Genomic DNA, 17,022 nt, shown 5'->3' with positions numbered 1-17,022 from the left:
ATTCCCAGTGTGCTAACAGTGCCTCGTATGTAAAAGTAGATAATCCCCACAGTCTTTCTGGCAGCACTTGGAAGCACATCGAGCAAGTCATTCGACACTCAGACTAGTAAGGCCTAACGTACCTCAAACAATCAAGTCATGGTTTATTGGTAGCAAAATGATTTGTACAAGTTGAACGAGAGCCTCTTTACCTATCTAAATTCATTCTAAAAATTATATATTTCTCCAAAACACTATTTCTTAGCTGTTTGGCTGGGATCAGGCTGGGATCTATTTAAGTCCATACTGAACGAGTTGAAGGGAAGCATCAGTAATTTCTTTATTGTATAATTTTCATTTTAAAATATATTGGAAAAATAAAAGTAAGTACTTTTGTACAATCTTTTTGGTGTTCCAATTTTTATTTCCGCCATCTGTAAATAATACCAGTCCTTCAAAATAACTCCATCATTGTTGCACAGACTCTCCACAAAAATGGAGGGCAACTGATTCAGGCTATAAGTCAACAGGGAGGTAATTGCAGATTTATGCAACTTGAATGTTAACATAGATGTTACTAAATGACCAAACATTATACGTGTATCAGAATGATTTGAGGTACAAAGGCCTTGAAAAGGGCAATGTGGCAAGGCCACATTGTGAATGATTGGCCAATGGAGAAAGAATGGAAGTGCTGCAGGTTATGTGATGCCTTGGCACAGTGAAGTACAAAATGTGGACAACAGCGACTGACAGAACTTCATGACAAGCATATCTGGGACATCACAATGGGAAATGCAAGTATTTAATTATCTTAGCTCACCACAATCTATAAAGTCTTGCTTATATTCCCAATTTTTGTGAGCAGTGATGTGATGGAGTATTCTAGAAAATGCAGAGCGAGGGGTGGGACAATACGCAGAGCAGAATGTGCAATGGTAATCACGGTTGTAGACCAAGTGTTCAGGTGATGATGTGGCTACTTAAACGTGTGTTGGAAGCATGGGAGTTCTCCTGGAGAGCAGTGACAGTGGAAGCGTGTAAGAGATACTTCATAAACTATTATTGTAATAAGTCCTTGGTTGACAGCCGTTGGAACACAGCACTTCTATATGGTTTCAGGAGTTGGCAGTTTGGTTCAAATACTTTGCCACATTAACCTGCTCATGTTCAATGAAAACATGGTGGACAATTGGGCCAAGTTTGAAAGGAGCGGCACATTTACTGTAGTGCCGGCTTATCAGACAAATTCTAAATGGTATAGGCATACACCTTATTATATCTAGTGAGCACTGAAGCCGTCAAGAAGTTTGAATCTTTTGTCTTCCAAAAAGAAGAGGACCCGAAGATACGGTTTAAAAAGTTTGAAAACATTTGCTTGCCAGTGAAGAGCATAATATCCGACACATGTTTAAAACGACAAACCAAAGATTTAATGAATCGAAACAGTCATATGCAGCAACATTAAAATTTTAAACAAAAAAATGTGCGTTTGATGAATTGCATAGTCTGTGGGGTCCACAGTGAGATTCTCCGCAAGAAGCTACTTCAAGAGAAGGATTTACTATTGTAACAAGACCATAAAGATTACTATGTTACACTCCTCAGCCTGTGAAACATACCAGGAAGGGGTCTGGGCCAGCACAGTGGAGCAGTGGTTAGCATTGTTGCCTCAGAAATGGGAAGCGGAGTTGGGAATGGAAATCAATTGGGGAGTATGGAGCGAGGCACTGCATAGGTTAAACGGGACCTCCTCTTGTGCAAGGATGAGCCTGATACAGTTTAATGTGGTGCACAGGGTGCATATGACTCGGGCGAGAATGAGTGGGTTCTTTCAGGGGGTAGCAGATGAGTGTGAGAGGTGTGGGCGGAGGTCAGCGAATCATGCGCACATGTTTTGGGGTTGTGAAAAATTGGGAAGATTCTGGGCGGGAGTATTCGCAGTCTTAGCCAGGATAGTGGAGGAGGAGGTAGACCCAGACCTTTTGGTGGCGATATTTGGGGTTTCAGAGAAGGCAGAGCTCATGGAGAGGAGGAATGCCGATGTCTTGGCCTTCGCCTCTCTGATTGCATGGCGGCGAATTTTGCTGGAGTGGCGGTTGGCATCGCCACCGGGAGTAGCGGCATTGTTGGGTGACCTGTACAACTTCCTGCGGTTAGAGAAGATAAAGTATGAGTTAAGGGGCTCAGCAGGGGAGTTTGAGAAAAGGTGGGCGACGTTTGTGACCGTGTTTGAGGAGCTATTCATCGCAGGGGGGTGGGTGATAGGGAGGGGGCGGGGGGGGGGGGGGGCGAAAAAGGGGAAAAATCTGTACAGACTGTATAGTTGATTGGTGGGAAGTATGTTTCTCGGGGTGTTTACTTGCTGTAACCTGCTTTGATACATGTTTGTAATAAAATACGTTTTTAGAAAAAAGCACTGCTGCCTCACGGCGCCAAGGTCCCAGGTTCGATCCCACTCTGGATTACTGTCTGTCTGGAGTTTGCACATCTTCCCCGTGTTTGTGTGGGTTTCGCCCCCATAACCCAAAGATGTGCAGGGTAGATGGATTGGCCAAGCTAAATTGCCCCTTAATTGGAAAAAAATGAATTGGGTACTCTAAATTTAAAATAAAAAAGGAAGGGGTCTGCCCTAATCAAAAAGCGACTATTATCCAGGTGCACCAGGACTGCAATTTCCACTGCCAAGGATATCTTGCAGCCCAATGTTGAAACCATCATGAGTGGTGCCTTAATGGAATGCTGATTAAGAGGGAAAAGGTACAATGATCATCATGTGGGCCCACAGGCTAACACCTGATCAAATGATCAGGATCTGGACCATACAGGCCATGAAAATTTGGTGGTGGTGCATAGCCATGTCCCACAGCTGAAAGTGACATTGTATAATAATAATAATCGTTATTGTCACAAGTAGGCTTACATTAACACTGCAATAAAGTTGCTGTGAAAAGCCCCTAGTCACCACATTCCGGTGCCTGTTCGGGTCGTGCCTCAGGTCGTGCCCATTACATACAAAACCGGTGTCACCTCCGATAGATATTAGATCCAACACACACCAGCAAATGCCATAGAACCCCAGCCATCCAGCCTACAATACAGGCCTCCAACACCAGTGGAAATGGAGGCTCCTTGAGAGGGCTACGCAGCAAGTCCTGAACCCACAAGGTACATCAAAGGAACACCCCAGGTCGACCACACTGAAGACACCAGCCCAAGAACATCTCCAGCACAACCAACTGGCATAATCTCATGCTTAAGGTACATGAATGAACCAAATAAAAGGTTCCAGGACTATGTAACAAACTAGTCTACAATTGGCTTTCATCTTTTTTAAACAACATCCTGTTGAATTTCACAGCAGCATTTCCTTCTCTTGTGTTATCTGGAATTTTTACAGTCTCTGAGTCATGCCGTTGACGAATATGATCTTGGTGCCTGAAAACAATTCTTCCATTGTTCAATTTCACGATCAAAGATACTGGACCACTTCAGCTAAGAATAACTCCAGGTAGCTAATGCTGGTTACTGCCCAAATTCTTGATATAAACATAATCATTTTGGTTAGATCATGTCTCTCCTTCTGCTTTTCTTGTCTCCTTCCCACTTTTGCTTTGACACCTGGATGTAGCAGATCCAGGTGAGACTTCAGTCTTCTGTTCATCAATAATTCAGGTGGTGAGAGTCTCGTAGTTGTTTGTGGTGTGATACGATATTGAAATAGGAACCTCAAGATCTGGATCCCTAAAGTATTACCTGCCATTCTCTTCAATCTTTCTTTCAATGTCTGAATAGCTCGCTCTGACAAACCATTTGAAGCTGGATGAAAAGGCATGGTACATACATGGTGTATTCCATTCCTTTGCATAAACTCTTGAAACAACTCATCATAAATGTTGCACCATTATCAGAAATGAGAGAGGCCGGTAATCCATGAGTCGCAAAGACTTAGTGTAGCTTCTTTATGGTACTGGGAGCGGTAAAGTTGCTCATGATGCATACTTCTAATAACTTAGAAAGTGCATCCGCGATGTCTAAAAACATGGCAGCTTTGAAAGGACCTGCAAAATCCACATGAGGTCTTGACCAAGAACAATCAGGCCACTCTCAAGGATGTAATGGTACTAATGGCACCATCTTTTGGTTAGCTTGACATGAAGAATAAGATTTCACTTTATGTACACTGTTTGTCACCAGTTCAACAAGAAGTGGTTCCTGTCGTATCAAGACTTCCAGTAGACTCTACCTCAGGAGAGGGACACTCATGAACAGATACTAAACCTACTTCTCTGTCCATAAGTTCAGTTAAATTAAGTCATGCATCACCAGAGTTGATGGAATCACCAGCGGTACTGCAAAGATCACAGCGTAGTTGCAAAGCTCCTGAAAGACTGATGTATAATTAAGGCATTAGTTTCATTGTATATGCAGCATTGTTTGAAATTTAAACCAGGGGCAATAACCCTTCAAATAATGCTTGGCAGTTAACTGTCAGTCATCATCAACTGTTGCATTCTCCAACACCTTTACCATTCAGAATCCACTTTCCAACCAATCTCTTCTCATAGTATAAATTTGTTGTCTCCCTTGGAGTTGTATTCTTGTAAAATGTCTTGATGGGTGCAAGATGGAAACCTTTGACAAAACAGTGTTTGTTTTTTCAGAAATACTCTGGTTCTAGCAAATGTCTACACCTATTCTGTATTATTTTTATTGGGGTGAATTGTCTTCATTGTGGGCTGTGAAACATCAATAATACTCAAAGGATAAATATGTAGAATTTCTGCAGTCACAATCAAATTTTTTTTCTTATGCTGCAACAGTCAAATTTTGGGGACAGCAGTGACATCAGTTACAGTGGGTGGGATTTGCTGCCCAATCTGCCACATGTTTCACAGCGATAGGAGACTGCCTGCCATTGGCGGGATCTTCTGGTTCCGTCGTTGTCAATGGGGTTTCTTGTTGAATGCAGCCCAAGTCGCTGGGAAATCCGCAGCGGGGGTGCACTGTTGGCATGACCTGAAGATCCCGCCAACATGATCAGCCAGAAAGTTCTGGCCAATGTGATTGACTGAGATTGTAATATAAGGTGAACTGATGACACATACTCCTATGTTCTGCAGCACCAGACTGATTTTTGAAGTTATTCGAATTTATTAACAAGGGGATTGAGTTTAAGAGCCGTGAGGTTATGCTGCAACTGTACAAGACCTTAGTTAGACCACATTTGGAGTATTGTGTGCAGTTCTGGTCACCTCATTATAGGAAGGATGTGGAAGCATTGGAAAGGGTTCAAAGGAGATTTACCAGAATGCTGCCTGGATTGGAGGGTAGGTCTTATGAGGAAAGGTTGAGGGAGCTAGGGTTTTTCTTATTGGAGTGAAGGAAGATGGAGGTGACTTAATTGAGGTGTATAAGATGATGAGAGGGATAGATAGAGTGGACGTTCAGTGACTTTTTCCTCGGGTGGATGTAGCTGTTACAAGCGGGCATAACTATAAGGTTCATGGTGGAAGATATAGGAGGGATGTCAGAGGTAGGTTCTTTACTCAGAGAGTGGTTGGGGCGTGGAACGCACTCCCAGCTATGGTAGTGGAGTCGGACACTTTAGGAACTTTCAAGCGGTTATTGGATAGGCATATGGAGTGCACTAGAATGATTGGGAGTAGTTTGATTTGATCTTAGTTTCAGACTAGTTCGGCACAACATCGTGGGCCAAAGGGCCTGAACTGTGCTGTGCTGTACAGTTCTGTGCTTCTCCATTTTCAGTGCTGCACCTCTCCTGTTAATATCCAGACAGAGTTACATACATCTGGCAATGTTCATCACAGAGGAATTTTGTGATTTCTAAGTCTATTAAAGCAACTCAGGTTAAATATTGTTAAGGAATGATATTATGTGCCAAATTGCTTCATGTACCACATATTGTCTAATATGAACTGAGATATTAATATATATTCTTGATATGAGCAAATTTCACTCACATCAATGTTCTGGTGCTTGTCTAGATGCTTAACATGTTATAGTTGTATAAAATATGATCCCATATTTAAGGTAAGAGATAGGAGGTTTAGAGGGGATGTGAGGTAAACCTTTTTGACCCAGAGGGTGGTGGGAGTACGGAACTCGCTGCCTGAAAGGGTGGTGGAGGCAGAGACCCTCATATCATTTAAGAAGTATTTAGATGTGCACTTGCGATCCAAAGAATCCAATCATAGAATTTACAGTGCAGAAGGAGGCCATTTGGCCTATCGAGTCTGCACCGGCTCTTAGAAAGAGCACCCTACCCAAGCCCACACCTCTACCCTATCCCCATAACCCAGTAACCCCACCCAACACTAAGGGCAATTTATCATGGCCAATCCACCTAACGTGCACATCTTTGGACTGTGGGAGGAAACCGGAGCACCCGGAGGAAACCCATGCAGACACAGTGAGAACGTGCAGACTCCATACAGACAGTGACCCAGTGGGGAATTGAACCTGGGACCCTGGAGCTGTGCAGCAATTGTTCTAACCACTGTGCTACCGTGCTGCCAAGTGCTGGGAAATGTGATTAGAATAGTTAGGTGGTTGTTTTTGATCGGCGCAGACTCGATGGGCTGAATATATCCTGGATTAAGGGATTTCGATCTGCATTTTTCCTAAAATTGTTACTTTCAGTAATTGTTTTATGCTATCATTGGTACCCACCGTACAAGCCTGTAGAAAATGAACCAGGTCAATATAAATACTTGCTTACATGTTTGTAATGTGGTTTGTAAAATTTAAAGTGCCACATTTGTTGCATTTAATTATGACAGTTTGAAAAAGTAACTCATAATAGTAAATTTTAAATACATTTTCAAAGCAATCAGAAAGTAACAAAATAAGTCACTGAAAATGACTGATGAAATGAGCTTGCCATTTTGCTTCATGTTACCAACAATTAAATGATTGAAAGATTTGGAAAATGTTGCAATCTTTTTTTGAAACATACCAAGTCCTTCAAATGCTTGAATTCTGTCTTTCCAACTACAAATAGATTATTAATTTAGTAAATTGTTTCACAGGTCCATTTTAAAACTTCTGTGGAGATGAAAGGCCATCAGGTCAAGCATGTAAATTTGTTCAGCTAGTTTATCTGAAGTTAACTGTACCGTTTTAGCCTGATTTTGTGTGCCTAAATTCACAATTAAGGATCATGCAGAGACATGTATTTAATTTGCTGCGTGCCACATTTTCTGGCAAAGAAACTGGTCAGGCATAATGAGATCGTGATATAAGTAGAAAATTATAATTGGTCCTATCATGTTCTTCTTGTTGCTCTTCACCTTTCATAAATAAAACAAGAGCATGACTATTTTGCCTGATCTGCAGAAGTAGTCTTATTAAAACTGGCGGACAATTTGTACTGTTGGTTAATATGTTTTTTTGCCTCACGATGATATGAATGTTTGCTGTTTTTTCCTCACTTTTAATTTATGGTGCAGTAGAGGGCTGTTTTTTTCTATTGCAAGACTTTTATTTTCCAATAGTTTTCTGATAGCATTTTGCTAGCAGTTCCAAGTTAATTTGTTGCAGTAACCAAAGATTGGAATTCCACTGGGAAGTTCCTATTCCAATCCACAATTTGGACGTGAAAGATTAATTTATGAGCAGGTGACAAGGCAGGTGCACCTATACCTGAGGTGTTATGCCTCCATCTGTTATTACCCCAATGCCCGCTCTCATGCCCTGTGAAAGCATGTCATATTGATAACTTTCAAGACATGGGGCGGGATTCTCTGATATCGGTGCGATGTCCGCCGACCGGCGCCCAAAACGGCGCAAATCCCACCTGCATCGCGCCGACCCAAACGTCGCAAAGTTTCCGGCCCGGAATGGGCTAGCAGCGACGTGACGCTATCCGCGCTGGCTCACGTGGTTCACGCCGTGCGGCATCATGCACGCCGCACGGCGTGACGGCTCATAAGACGCGCTGCTCCCCCCACCCGACCAGAAGACCCGACCGGATGGCCGCCCGCCGCTCAGCCCCGAGGTTCCAGTCCCGCAACATTGAGGCGCTCCTGGACGCAGTGGAGCAGAGGAGGGAGGCCCTGTATCCCGGACACGGCCGCAGAGTCGCCCCACGCCACAGCTGGCGTCTGTGGAGGGAGGTGGCAGAGGCCGTCAGTGCTGTGGCCCTGACACCACGGACAGGCACCCAGTGCCACAAGAAGGTGAACGACCTCGTCAGAGAATCCAGGGTGAGCCCCCCCCTGCCCGATATCCATATCCCCCCTCCCTCTTATCCCCCCTCCCCCATATCCCCCTCCCCATATCCCCGCTCCCCCATATCCCCCCTCCCCCATATCCCCACTCCCCCATATCATCTGATCACTGCCTGCGTGTCTAACCATGCATGCTTCATTGTGTATCGAAGGAGCAAACGTCGAGGCACCCAACCCGCTGATGCAGGCCGCCCGCATGATGCCCCTCGGAGACCACGGGAGACGGAGAGACCCGGACCCTCTGGCATGCGACGCCTGCATGATGCCCCTCAGAGACCACGGGAGACGTAGAGACCCGGACCCTCTGGCATGCGACACCCGCACGATGCCCCTCGGAGACCACGGGAGACGGAGAGACCCGGACCCTCTGGCATGCGACGCCCGCACGATGCCCCTCGGAGACGACGGGAGACGGAGAGACCTGGAGCAACAGGGAGACGGCGCCCCCGTCTCATGCAGGTGCGGCGACGCAGGCATGTGCCACCCAACGATGAGAGGGGCAGCCACAGGCCCCCGTCACAGCCGAGCCACGAATCCACAACCCAGGACACCCCTACCCAGGACACCCTTACCCAGGAAACTGAAATACAGGACAGTGACACAGATTGGATGGGTGGAGACGAACTGCCACCCCAAAGTGCTATGGACTCAGAGTCGGACGATGCGCATGACACAACGCCACTGCTGTCACCAACACTCTCCACCATCGCAGAGACGCTCACCTCGGTTGGGCACTTTAGTGATGAGGTGTCTGGTACACCCACTGGTGCGCAAAACACAGCTGTCCTGGTACAGCAGGTGGAGGTAGGAGCAGCAGAGGGGCCGGGCGGTCGGAGGGCAGCACGGCGCATGGGAACATCTGCCGCCCAGATGGATCCCGGGTTCCTGGAGTTACCACACCCACCCATAGGTCCGATGCAACCACCGAACCTGGGACAAGCGAAGAGGGTGACGGCCAGCTTGCGGCGGCTGCAGTCACAGGTGGAGGAGTCCACCCGCGTCCAGGAGCTGGCAGTGGTGCCAGTCATGCGTGCCACCCAGGCCGACACCTCACGGGTGCCGTCCGCGGTGGAGGCAATGGGTGCGACGGTGTCAGACATGGGGAGCGGTTTGCGAGGCCTGGGGCTTTCCGTGCAGGCGGCTCTGTGGCCCAGGTCATGGCTGCCCTCTCACAGGAGGCCATGAGCCAGCGGCCGATGGCAGAGGGGCTCAACTCCGTGGCACAGTCTCTGAAGGCCATGGCCCAGTCTCAGCAGGCCATGGCCCAGTCTCAGCAGGCCATGGCCCAGTCTCTGAAGGCCATAGCCCAGTCTCAGCAGTCCATAGCCCAGTCTCAGCAGGCCATGGCCCAGTCTCAGCAGACCATCGCTGAGGGCATTGGCGCCATACCCCCTGAGCTCCATGGCTGCAAACCTGCAGATCCCTGTCGATACCAGCACCGGCCTCCAGAACTGGCAGCGCCAGATGTCGGGGGGGCGTCGGATGGCCAGTCCGTTCTCATCCCCCACCCATGTAGAGGCCTGGGGGCCATCGGGCACCCCGAGGGAGGAGGAGGTGCTGGGGCCCGTTCCTGGTCCCATTGTAGGGGAGGTCCCGGAACACCTCAACACCTCGGGCTCCCCCCCTTCCGTCCCAGGTGCATCGGTGGGCAACAGGCAGGACAGGCAGGACAGGCTGGCAGCTCGCCATCCCAGTCGCCCGGGCCGCAGCCTGGCCCATCTAGGCCAGGATGCCCCAGGAAACGGCCGCCAAAGGGATCCCGTGTCAGAGGGCAGGAATCGCAGGAGTCCACCTCCAGTTCTTCTGGACCGTCTGGGGAACCACCTAGGCGTAGTCAAAGGGCCCGTAAGGCCAAACAATTAGACACTGAGTACGGGTGCAGGGCACAGATGAGTTTTAGGGGCTAGGGCACGAGCATGAACTCCTTTTGTTATTAAAGTCAATGTTACACCAACAGAAGCTGCCTTTGTGCTCTGTCCAAAGCGTGCGGGGGTGTCATGTACGTTGAGCGCAAGTGTGTGTGTGAGGGGTGGTCTTACCTCAGCCCCAGGTGAGTCTGCCCCCTTCCCCCTGGGCCGCCATCAACATCCCCCCGGGCAGAGGACGGGACCGTGCGCTGCAGTGTCACAGCCGCATGCAGGGATGGTCCGGGTGGATGGTGGTACTGTGGCCATAGGTCAGACATCGTCCAACAATGTGGAGCCAGGAGCTCATCGCAGAGCGGGTTGTCATCATCCTCCATGGCCTGCAATAGACACGCGTCCACCGGCAACTGTGTGAGCCCGGCCGTTGTGCCGCAGGTGGATCGGCAATGGGGGTGTGGTGTGCATGCGGGTGGGGTGGGTGGGGTTGGGGAGGGGGGTGAGGGTGCTGGGTGGGTGGATGGGTGGGGGGTGTGGGTGGTCAGGTGTTGCCATGGTGTGCGGTCTGTGGCCATACTACCCGATTCCCACGCCCATCTAGTCAGTGAAGCGGGGGTCTATCAGCCTGTCCCGTGCCCGCTGGCCCAGCCGGTAACGGTGGACAGCCACCCGCACATGTCTAGCCCGTCTGCCCTGACCATTGCCCCCATCCCCCTCATCTGGGGAGGACTGCGCCTCTTCCTGCTGCTCCTCCACTCCGCCGTCCTCTGCCTGCGGCACATCGCCCCTCTGCTGGGCTATATTGTGCAGGACGCAGCACACTACAATGATGCGGCCGACCCTATCTGACCGATACTGGAGGGCGCCCCCAGAGAGGTCCAGGCACCTGAAACGCATCTTCAGCACGCCAAAGCACCTCTCTATCACTCCCCTTGTCGCTACATGGGCATCATTGTAGTGATTCTCCGCCTCATTGCGTGGCCTCCGTATAGGCGTCATCAGCCACGATCGCAATGGGTAGCCCCTGTCGCCCAGCAACCAGCCCCTCAGCTGGGGATGGCGTCCCTCGTACATGCTGGGGATGTATGACCGTGACAACACGTATGAGTCGTGTGCACTGCCCGGGTAACGGACGCAGACGTGCAGGATCGAATAGGTCCCCTTCCTATTGGTGAACACGGCCCTGTTATCTGCAGGTGGCCACACGGCGACGTGCATCCCATCAATCGCGCCCTGGACCATGGGGAACCCAGAGGGTGTCCCTCGCCAGTGCCACACGGTGACAGGTGTGCCAGCAGGTGGCAGATGTGTGCCACGGTTTCCCGGCTCATCCGGAACGGCAGAGAAGCCCACGGCCCGGGCATCTTGGCTGGCCCGGTCCACAGGGAAGCGGATGTAGCGGTGCGCAATGGCATATAGGGCGTCTGTCACTGCCCGGATGCACCGATGTCTGCGATATGCCGGACAGATCCCCACTCGGTTCCTTGAATGACCCCGTTGCATAAAAGTTCAGGGCAACCGTAACCTTGACGGACACGGGGAGAGGGTGTCCCCCGCCAGTGCCACGCGGTAACAGGTGTGCCAGCAGGTGGCAGATGTGTGCCACGGTTTCCCGGCTCATCCGGAGTCTGCTCCTGCATTCCCGGTCCGTGAGGTCCTGGTACGACAGCCGGGGTCGGTACACACGGGGCGTCCTCGGGTGCCTCCATTGCCATGGGGCCGCGACGGCCTCTTCCCCCTCCTCGTCCTGTCAGGCGGGTGTCCCTCCAGCCTGGTTGGCTGCCGCCTGCCCCTCTGCGGCAGCCTGCGCCGCCTCTCTGGCACGCTCCTCCTCCAGGGCAACATGGACATTAGCGGCTGCCGCCACGGCGACCATCATCGCTGGCTGACCGGAAAACATGATGGCCTGTGGGTGGGGGGGGGGGGGTGAGAGAGAAACGACGACATGTCATCATTGCCCGTACCCCCTCCTCCCCCCAGCCAGGTGGCATGGACCGCATGGACCCGACTGTTGGAGGCTGGCACCTGGCCAGGTGAACAAACTCACTTGCCCTCGCATTCCCCCTCCCCGGCCACACCTCCCCATCCCCCTCCCCGGCACGCACCTCCCCGTCCCTCTCCCCAGCACGGACCCCCCCCCCCCCATCCCCCTCCACTGCACGGATCCCATCCGCCCCCCCTCCCCGGCCCGCACCTCCCTGTCCCCCTCCCCGGCACGGACCCCCCCGTCCCCCTCCCCGGCACGGACCCCCTCCGTCCTCCTCCCCGGCACGGACCCCCTCCCCGGCACGGACCCCCCGCCGGCACATACCACCCCCATCCCATCCCCCTCCCCTGCACGGATCCCCCCCCCCGCCCCCCTCCCCGGCCCGCCCCCGCCGAATATCCAGTGCCGGAGACTTCGGCAACCGGCGGGGGCGGGATTCACGCCAGCCCCCGGCGATTCTCCGACCCGGCGGGGGGGTCGGAGAATCTCGCCCATGCTTCTGGAAAGTCATTAAAATGTAAATGTACGTGAGTGGAGGACCCTCCTTTCAAAGGCAATTCAAAATGCAAAAACACTTGTGGAATTTACAGACCCATTGTGTGGGCATGTATAGGAACTCAAATACAATAGCCCCCAGATTCAGTGTTGGAACTCAAAACTTAAAAAAGAATGTATGAAGGAATCCATTTATCACAAGCAAGTGTGAATGGATATTATTATTTCTAACTTCTAAACATTTGTGTGGCCAATAGAAGTATTGATCACGTGTACACATGATAGAAACTGACTTCAGGGGCGGGATTCTCCACAATCGGCGCGATGTCCGCCGACCGGCACCAAAAACAGCGCGTATCAGTCCGGCATCGCGCCGCCCCAAAGGTGCGGAATTCTCTGCATCTTGAGGGACCGAGCCCTCACCTTGAGGGGCTAGGCCCGCGCCGGACTGCCGGGAAAGGCCTTTGGTGCCCCACCAGCTGGCACAGAAATGACTTTGCCGTGCGGCGCATGCGCGGGAGCGTCAGTTACCGCTCACGGCATCCCTGTGCATGCGCAGTGGAGGGGGTCTCTTCCGCCTCCGCCATAGTGAAGACCATGGCGAAGGCGGAAGGAAAAGAGTGCCCCCACGGCACAGGCCCGCCCGCGGATCGGTGGGCCCCGATCGCGGGCCAGGCCACCATGGGGGCACCCCCCCGGGGCCAGATCGCGCCGCGCCCCCCCCCAGGACCCCGGAGCCCGCCCGCGCCGCCCTGTCCCGCCGGTTAGAGAGGTGGTTCGATTCTCGCCGGCGGGACTTCGGCCCATCGCGGGCCGGAGAAATGCCGGGGGGGGGGGGGCCGCCAACCACCGCGGCGCAATTCCCACCCCCGCCGAATATCCGGTGCCAGAGAATTCGGCAACTGGCAGGGGCCGGAGAATCGCCGGGATTCACGCCAGCCCCCGGCGATTCTCCAACCCCCCACCGGAAGATAAAGAGGCAATTTTGGCACCATTTTAAATTAGGGGCGGGGTCGAAGCTGATGCCGATTCAAGAGAATCATGGGCGGGATTCTCTCATAATGAGGCTATGTCCCCACGCCGGCGTGAAAACTGACGCCAAGGACTCTGGCGTCAATGGCCCCCGAAAATGAGGAATTCTCACCTTTCCAGGGGGCTAGGTTGCCACCGGAGTCGTCCCCACAGCTCCAGCCGGCGCGGAACGGCCTGCGCGAGTTCAACCATGCGCGTAACGGCCGCCGTATTTTCGCGCATGCACGGAGCGGCCGGTGTGATTCGGCGCATGCGCAGGAGTCCCCTTTTCCACGCCCGCCCCAGGCAATATGGCGGAGCCCTACAGAGGCCCGGCACAGAGTAAAGTAGGCCCCCACGGAACCAGCCCGCCCGTCGATCGGTAGGCCCCGATCACGGTCCAGGCCACCGTGGGGGCCCTCCTTTCGGGGTGGGATCCCCCCGCCACCCCTCCAGGACGTCCCCCTCACACTCACCTTCCAGGTCCCGCCGTGTGGGAGGTGAGTGATCCACTCCAGCAGGACTCCGTCAAACCCGTCGGCCACTCAGCCCATCGGGGCCCGGAGAATCGCTGAGGGGGCTGACCGGCGTGGCGGCGATCTTGCCGGCGCCCGAAAAACAGTGCCGGAGAATGGGGAAGCCGGCGTCGGGGCGCGATTTTCGCAACCCCCCGGGAATCCCGGCTCATGTGTTTGCGCCGGCGAGATTGGATGCCAGGTTTTGGAACTGAGAGTAGTGAGGGGTCGTGGAAATGAAGGATTTATTTCTGGAAGGGCGGTTTTCAAGCTTGGAGGAGTTGACGAAGAAGTTTAGGATTCCACGGGGTGGGGGTAGGGTGGGGAGTGGGGGGGTGGGGGGGGAATGGGTATATGCAGGTATGGGATTTTGCAAGGAAAGTTTCTCTGACTTTTCCGGTGATACCGCCCTCCTTGTTGTTGGAGGGGGTGTTTTGGGTAATGGAGTTGGAAGGGGGGGTCATCTCACCGATTTATGGGAGGATTCTGGAGGGGGCTATGGCATCGATGGAGAGGTTGTCAAGTGGCAGGAAGAACTGGGGGTGGCACTGGAGGAAGGATTGTGGTGTGAGGTGTTGCGGAGGGTGAATGCCTCAACTTTGTGTGTGAAATTGGGGTTAATACAATTAAAGGTGGGCTTCCGATGACGGCGGGCGGGAGGCAGCCGCACAATGGAGGGCTCCTGTTCGGGAACGGCATTTTCGGGGCTTTAAGGCCGGTCCCAGGGTCCACGGAGGCGGCAAAAGCAGGGAGAAGGCACAGAGGAGGCACAGTGAAGGCACAGTCAAGAAAAATGTCGAGGGTGAGCAAAAAAACAGCCGGAAAAAAACAGCTGAAGGTCCGTCGGGGAATGGAAAGGTCACCAAATGGAGGCTGGAGCACCAGGGGAGGCCACATTGCTTATGGCTGAAGAAATAACTAAGGTGATGGCTGCGGAATTCGAAAGGCAGTTTACAAAATACATGGAGACAATGAGGAAGGAGATGAGGGAGGTTTTGAGTGTGTTGGTGGAGGAGACGATTTCCCCGGTGACGACGGCAGTGGCGAGCGCAGCGGCGGAGGTGCGAGAGCAAGGGGAGGTGCTGAAGGAAGTGGAGGAGACATTATTGCAGTACGGTGATCAACTTACCTCAATGGGGGACTTCCGGGTGCGGCGATGACCAGCTGAGTCGCACGTTTCGGCAGCTCCCGGTGAAACGGACTTTCGGGCTCTTGATAGGAGCCCCAACGGCAATTTTGACGGCTAAAAACACTGTGTGGTAAACCAGAAGGGAATCCCCCCTGGATACGGATGAAAAAAGGAGGAGAAAGTGGCCGGATTGCAGTGGATCCTTTAGAACAGCGGCAAGGAAGGCAAGCAAAAACCAAGATGGCGTCGGAAGGTGGCAGTTTAACATGGGGCCCTGAACAACAAGAGTTCTTGAAATGCTGTGTGGAAGAGCTCAAAAAGGAAATGAAGAAAGAGCTGTTGGCCCCGATACTACAGGCGATCGAAGGGCTAAAGGAGGAACAAAAGACCCAGGAGCGGGAGCTTCGGGTCGTGAAGGCAAAGGCAGCCGAGAATGAGGATGACATACAGGGCCTGGTGGTGAAGACGGAGACGCATGAGGCACATCAGAAACGATGTGTGGAAAGGTTGGAGGCACTGGAGAACAACGCAAGGAGGAACAACCTGAGGATTCTCGGTCTTCCTGAAGGTGCGGAGGGAGCGGACGTCGGGGCATATGTGAGCACGATGCTGCACTCGTTAATGGGAGCGGAGGCCCCGGGGGGTCCGTTGGAGGTGGAGGGAGCATACCGAGTGATGGCGCGAGGACCGAGAGCAGGAGAAATTCCCAGAGCCATAGTGGTGAGATTCCTCCGTTTTAAGGATAGAGAAATGGTCCTTAGATGGGCAAAGAAAACTCGGAGCAGTAAATGGGAGAACGCGGTGATCCGCGTTTATCAAGACTGGAGTGCGGAGGTGGCGAGAAGGAGGGCGAGCTTTAATCGGGCCAAGGCGGTGCTTCATAAAAAGAAGATAAAATTTGGAATGCTGCAACCGGCAAGCCTGTGGGTCACATATCGAGGGAGGCACCACTACTTTGAGACGGCGGATGAAGCGTGGACTTTTATTGTGGAAGATAAACTGGAATGAGCGGGTTATTAAAAAGAACGTTTGAACAAAGTGGTGGGGCGAATGTGGGGGGCGAAGAGGGGGGTTAAAAAGGGGGGAAAGAGGAGTTTTATGTACTAATCCTGCGAGGTGGTAACTTTTCTCTCTTCCACAGGTGGTGATGGGGGGAGGAGGGGAGGTGGAGGAGATGGGGCGTTGGCCATTGGGGGCGGGGCCAAGGGAGAAGCGCGGGCTTGGTTCCCGCGCTATGATAATCATGGCGGGAATAGAGAAGCAGGAAAGAGGGGGCGTCGCACGGTGCGAGCCGAGGTCACGGGGGGAAGCCGAGGTCGGCCAGAGTTTGCTGACTTCTGGGAGCAACATGGGGGGAGTAATTACGCTAGTGGGGGATCTAGCGGGGGGGGTGGGAGGGGGGAATTACTGGGTTGCTGCTGCTGGGGAGAGGGGGGAGCTGGTATGGGAGGGGATGGGCGGGGGGGCACCGCCTGGGGGAGATACAGCTGCGTGGGAACCGGGTGAGGAGCTGGAAAAAGGGGATGGCTAATCGACAAGGGGGGGGGGTAGGAAGCCCCCCAACCCGGCTGATCACGTGGAACGTGAGAGGGCTGAACGGGCCGATAAAGAGGGCACGGGTACTTGCACACCTTAAGAAACTTAAGGCAGATGTGGTTATGTTACAGGAAACGCACCTGAAACTGATAGACCAGGTTAGGCTACGCAAAGGATGGGTGGGGCAGGTGTTCCATTCGGGGCTAGATGCGAAAAACAGGGGGGTGGCTATATTAGTGGGGAAGCGGGTAATGTT

The sequence above is a fragment of the Scyliorhinus torazame genome, chromosome 28 (genome assembly GCF_047496885.1).
Source record: "Scyliorhinus torazame isolate Kashiwa2021f chromosome 28, sScyTor2.1, whole genome shotgun sequence".
NCBI lineage: Eukaryota > Metazoa > Chordata > Chondrichthyes > Carcharhiniformes > Scyliorhinidae > Scyliorhinus > Scyliorhinus torazame.
The sequence above is the reverse complement of the archived record's forward strand: the minus strand, read 5'-3'. Positions refer to the sequence as shown.